A 6,139-nucleotide genomic window follows, 5' to 3' on the forward strand; every position below is an offset into this window, starting at 1 on the left:
GGACACATAGAAGAGTTAAAGTCGCATGAAAAACAAACACGGTTTTTTGTACCTACCTTACTGTCTAGTTCTTAGCATCAAACATTTTTAAGTGGAATTTAGATCAACAGGTATTATTTATGAGTAAACCTTAAAACTCTGTGATAGAAGTTAAACCTTTCTGAGTTAAATACAAGTGCATTCAAATAATGCACTTGTATTTCTTTTATTCAAATAAAAGAAAATATCTTATAAAGTAATAGGAGAATATAAAGAGATATAAGAAAAATGGTGAGAGGGGAAAATGTATGCTTTCACTATTTATATTATCTACCATGTGCCAGACAGTATGCTAGTGTAAAGTTATGATTCCTTCCTTTCTGGAGCTCACAAGTTAGTCAAAAATTTAATGAATTTTCCAAGGATTCAAGTTAAGAGGGAGAGGTTACAAAACAATAATTGTAAATAGTAAGGCAAGATTAATATTAGGGTACAAAATTCAGAAATTTTGGATAGAATCTTTTTGCAGTTCATTTGTTATTCATATTTATTTATTTTCCTTAGGACTAAAGGTGCCTACACAGGGATAAGAAACAAATCTGAAAATAATATAAGGTGATAGGTCTAATTCATTAATTATATTCTTATAAATGGTAAAAGTTAAGGAACAAACAATTCAATGAAAAGTGTATAAAATACAACACCATGCATGAAATAGCCCTAATGAATTATAGCATGGTTTCAAAAATGATTTTTTTTGCACAAAACAACTCAGAAATCCAATTTGATATAAATATTTACAGAATACAATCATTTCTACAAACTTCAACAAATACAATGATAATTTTATGTATTCTAGAAATTAAACTGGTGGTGTCTGGCAATATGATAATGAATAAAAATAGTTCCTCCTTGCGCATGTTCATATTTTATTCAGAGTATTTGAATTATGGATAGAATAATAGATGATGATGACTACAGATAGAATGACAGATAGACAGATATGGCACAGATAAGACTACATGTACACTAGAGAAAAAAGATGTTTTTAACTACATTTGGATAGGTCAGGGAAAATTTGTTAGAGGGTTGCCACTGGAACTGAGAGACAAAGGAATGCTCAGAAACTTTCCAGACAAGCAGAACAAGAAAGATGGACTTTCCAGCATATAAAAATGTACAATCAGTTTAGGAATTATAACTAGCTCATAAATACAATCTCAGATCCAAATGGGAATTTTCTAGCCACTGAAATTAGAAAGTTGTAAGTTTCAGGTTATAAAGAGACTTTTTCTCAAAGGTAAGGTGGTAACATGATAGGGAACATGTGGGGGGCTACATGAAAGAACCTAGAATAGTAACCTTAAGGTCCTTACTCTCTCCATTAAACACACAGACTTGAGAACACACAAATTTTACATGAAACTTTAGGCAGTATTCATGGATATCTTGAAACTCAATATATTAGCCAAAGTCCAATCAGAGCAGCAGAACCAGCAAGAGTTATATGTTAAGAGATTTATTGCAAGGAATCAGCTTACATGACTTTGGGGTTATCTAGGCAAGTGCAAAATCCATAGGGCAGGCCATCTAGAAAGGGAGATTACTTCAGGTAAGGGCTACACCTATTGTCTGCAGGTGGAATTTTGTTTTCTTCAGAAAAGCCTCAGCTGCTCATAAGACCCTTCAACTAATTAAATCATGCCCACCCAGTTTCTCTAGGACAATACCCTCTAATTAAAGTCAATTTTGACTATGGACTTTAATGACATCTTCAAAACATCTTCACACAAACACATGAATTTGAGTTTGAATGAATAACTATGGGTTCTAGCCTTGCCAAGCTATCATATCAAAAATACTATCACAGAGATAGTTGGGGAAAGATGGTAGCATAGGGAGGGGTGGGATAGGGTTTATCCTCTACAGTAGCTAGTAAATAACCAGGAACCACCTGGAACAACTGACTGGGGGACTTCTGTGGCCAGATACACACCAGAGGCTGAAATGAGTGGAAGACCAAGATAGATAAATTAGAGCAAGAACTGTAAGTTAATTCTTCCACACTGTAGACATCTGGTGCTCTTTCCCTACTGACACAGCAGGCTAACTTGGGTCTCTCCCCAGTGGGAAACAGAAGCCCTCTCTACAACGAACAAAGAATGGAGAACTCAACCAAGCTCCAAATGCAGATTTGATTATAAATTCAGACTGCTGAAGATCAGCTCTGAACGTAGACGTATCTATAACCCAAATAAGAAAGAAACCTGGATATTTAGCTATATTAGCCCTGTCCCCAGTGGGGAGGAGACACACTGATGAGGAGAAAGGTCAAAAGAAAAAGCCAAGAAACAGAGGTTTCCGGAGTTGGTTGAGCTGAGAAAACTGAACAAGGTCTGTGCACCAGAAAAGGGGCACATAGAGCCAGGCACTAACTCCAACTCTGGCTAGTCCCTTTTCCTAGAGCTGGGCCTATATGCAAATTTTCTAGAGGTAATGAAAAGAGTATTAAAAATATAATGAGGCAAAAAAAAAAAAAAAAACATCAAAACTCCCTAGGGAGGAAGAGGACAGAGATAGCTTTTTTCCCTGGGGGCAAAACAACTAAATACATAACAAAAGGAAATCTCAGAAACCTTCAAATAGCTGAGGGCAAGAATCAGAAAAATAAGAGTTAAAAAATCCTAATTACTTAGACAAAGGCTATGCTAAAGGTCTATAATGGGTTACACCAAATGTCAAAGAACAGTTACCGAAAAAAGCCAACTGTCCTGATTTGAAACTGTTATGTATCCCCCAGAAAGTAATATTTTTCTAATCCAGTCTTTGGAGGCAGAACTGTTGTGGGTGGAACCTTTTGATTAAATGGTTAACATGGAGATATAACACACCCAATACAAGGTCTTAGTCTGTTTGCTGGAGTCCTCTATGAACAGAATAAAAGACAGAAAAATAGAAAAAGAGTAAATTCAGAGCTGGTGCAGAAAACAGAGAGATGATAGACGCTTGAAGACTGAAAATGCCTCAGGGGATGGTGAGCTAAGAAATGAAATTCAGAGGTTGCTCCAGAGAGGCTAAGAGAGGACTCACAGATACTTAGAAAAGGCCCCAGGAAGAAGCAGAGGAACCTACAAGAGTTGAGAGAGCCATTTTAGAAACCAGCCCACGAGAGAAGGGCCAGCAGATGTTGCTATGTACCTTCTCATGTAACAGGGACATCCAGGAGGCAAACAGCCTTTCTTTTTTTTTTTTGTTTCAAAACATTTTTTTAATTATAAGAATAATCCATGTTACCTAAGGAGATTATTTTGATAAAATAAAATTTTCATGCTGTCCAAGGTAAATGCTTATGGCAGATACCTATTTCCGTGATGGATGAAATGTTTTTCTAATCAAGACAACAACACAATACAACGAGGCAGAAGTTAATTTTCAAAATTAAATACCACTTTATATTTTATTCCACTATAATATGTTATAAATTCATAGCACACCATTTTTTATTAAGGGCTTCTATTGGTGAAAAAGACCAAGACTAAGAGTCAGATGTTTTCTGGGAAGAGCTCACATTTGTAGATATGCTCAAGTTTTAAAATATTGCACTTATTACATCATATTTCCTCTTTTTATGAAACTTTACATTAACAGTACAGGTCACTAAACCAGGATTAAAACAAATAACTAGAGAAACTGATTCTGTATTAAAGAGAATATTTATAAAAAATGCATTTTTGTTTTTACCAAACATTATCTGAGTGACTGATATGTTTAGCATTATGTTAGGAACTAGGGATCTAAAAAATGATACCTGAGCTAAAGGTCCTATGGTAAATTCTTTGAAAAGTAACATACCAACAAATAAATAACTTCAATGTAACAAGACAGAGAGGTAAACAGTACAGTTTAAAAACATATTCTAACTGAAAAATCCAAATATGTCAAAGAAACCAAAATATTTAAGAGGTAAATTTTTATATAACTGGTTAATATTCATACTTATGAGATTTCTTTGGTTCTTTTGTAAGAACTAAACAATTTTAATTAATAACCGTAAGAAATAAAACTAGTATGCTTGTTAAAATGCCTTAATCTTGAAATCTAAGACCAAAAAAATTATTCTACATAAGAATGTGAACAATCCCCAACTTTCTATGATTTTATAACTATTTAACAATCATTTTGAGTCTAACATTATTAGAAGTAAACAGTCAAAACAGTATCATTAACTATTGAATTTTTGAATAATATACAGTAATACACATATATACACATTAATACAAATAGGTCTACTAATCTATATAGGTGAATACGCATGTAATCAAAAGTTATCATTTAAAGTAGCTACAGTTTGGCTCTTCTTTTATACTAAATAACCCCATCTTAAAACCCTGTTTCTAATGTGTATAAGAAAGTTTTAAAAAAATCATTTTTCTTAGCAACACATGAAGGAAAATTGTTCAGTACGCATGAATGAAAGTTTCATTAAAAATTGAAATCAAGATCCTAAGTCCAATATGGAACACAAAATTTACTCAACTTACTGGTAACATGGAATATATATTTTGACCATTTATTATAAGACACAGCCCTTTCTATGTAGACACTCTGAAGGATTCAAAAAAAAGAACAGTTAAGGAACTTATGATACTTATGATGTTGTAGGGGGAGACATGGTTATAAAGATTCCAAAAACTAAACGACTCAGATTATGTGCTCCCAGAAGAGAGACAGGGAGACAGAAAGAAAGAGGGAAGGAAAGAGAGAACAATAATAAAGCCGTATCGTCACCCTTTTCTTTTTAAAGCACTGACATTGTTTTGATTACATTAGAGAGAAGGCCTCAATTCTGTGCCTTTTTAACACATCTTCACAACATCTGTTGTGAGCAAGAGGGAGAAACCAAAAATATTGTGGTTGTGAATCAGAAAGGTTTTGTTAATATGATCAAGTAACAAATGACTGGCACTGATACTAAGTACTAACAGGATATCTTGTGCAGGGGAAGGTCACTGTGGCATAGGGTTCTGAAGGATAACAGTAAGTAAATGGGTCCTGAACTGGGTTTTGATGAATGACTAAGATTTCATGAAGTTTTAAAATCATTTTGGGGTGTGATCCAAATAATAACTTGAATCTCTTGATTTCCTTTATCCAATTATAGAATCTAAATCAGTGCAGTAGCTGAAAATAATATATAGTCAAAATTTAAATTAAATTCTCTAAATAGCTTATTAAGCAAAACAGATATAGTTTTGTATGTACAGTACCATATGACCATACATAGGTAGTAATAGAAAGAACAGCATGAGGAGGCTAGTGGAGCAGGTAAAAAATCTCTGACAGCAAGAGAAGGGACACAATGGAATAGACAGAAAGCTTGCTTCTAGTTAGCTAAGACAGCAACAGTGAGGCTCTAAGGAAAAATAGATAATTCTCAATTGAAGCCTCCTGAACCTCACAGATGAAACAGCCTTTCTTAAGAGAAGGCATCAAAGGTGAAAGATGCCCTGAGATCTTTCCTTGAATCTCGTAGAGTGTGAAGAAGAGAGTGATGTAACAAGCCTTTCCATTCTTCTATATAATCCACCTTACCCAGGGAGTAGATTCCAAAAATAAAGATGAGGAACAATGTTGGGGAAGATATAATGCAAGTAAAGTTGATTATTGTGGGGAAAAGATCCTTCCAAATGCCCCACTTAATACATTTTTCTCTATAATATTTCCATTACTGTCAAATTGATCTTTGAATAGCTTGGAAGCATTGCCACATTCTGAGAATTTCATAGACTTATACAAAAAATGGAGGGTTAAGAGACATGGTTAAATTCTGATATCTTTGTCAATTGGAATAAAAATCAACTTGTGTAAGATTAAAATACAACATATTACTTTCATCTTCTGAATGTTTTCTAATGCAACCTAATATTCTCTAAAGGAAAATGTCATGAAGGGTTCATGAAAATCATGTGTCAGTTTGCTTTGTTTATTTTCTGCAATTATTTTTGGAATAAAAATGCTTTAAAATAAAAAAAGAGAGAAGGCATCATACTGTTGATGCCTTAATTTGGACATTTTTATCACCTTAGAATAGTAAATTTGTACCCTAATAAATTCCCTTTATAAAAGTCAATCCATTCCTGTTATATACTGCAGTCTGGCC

The sequence above is a fragment of the Tamandua tetradactyla genome (genome assembly GCF_023851605.1).
Source record: "Tamandua tetradactyla isolate mTamTet1 chromosome 18 unlocalized genomic scaffold, mTamTet1.pri SUPER_18_unloc_1, whole genome shotgun sequence".
Lineage (NCBI taxonomy): Eukaryota > Metazoa > Chordata > Mammalia > Pilosa > Myrmecophagidae > Tamandua > Tamandua tetradactyla.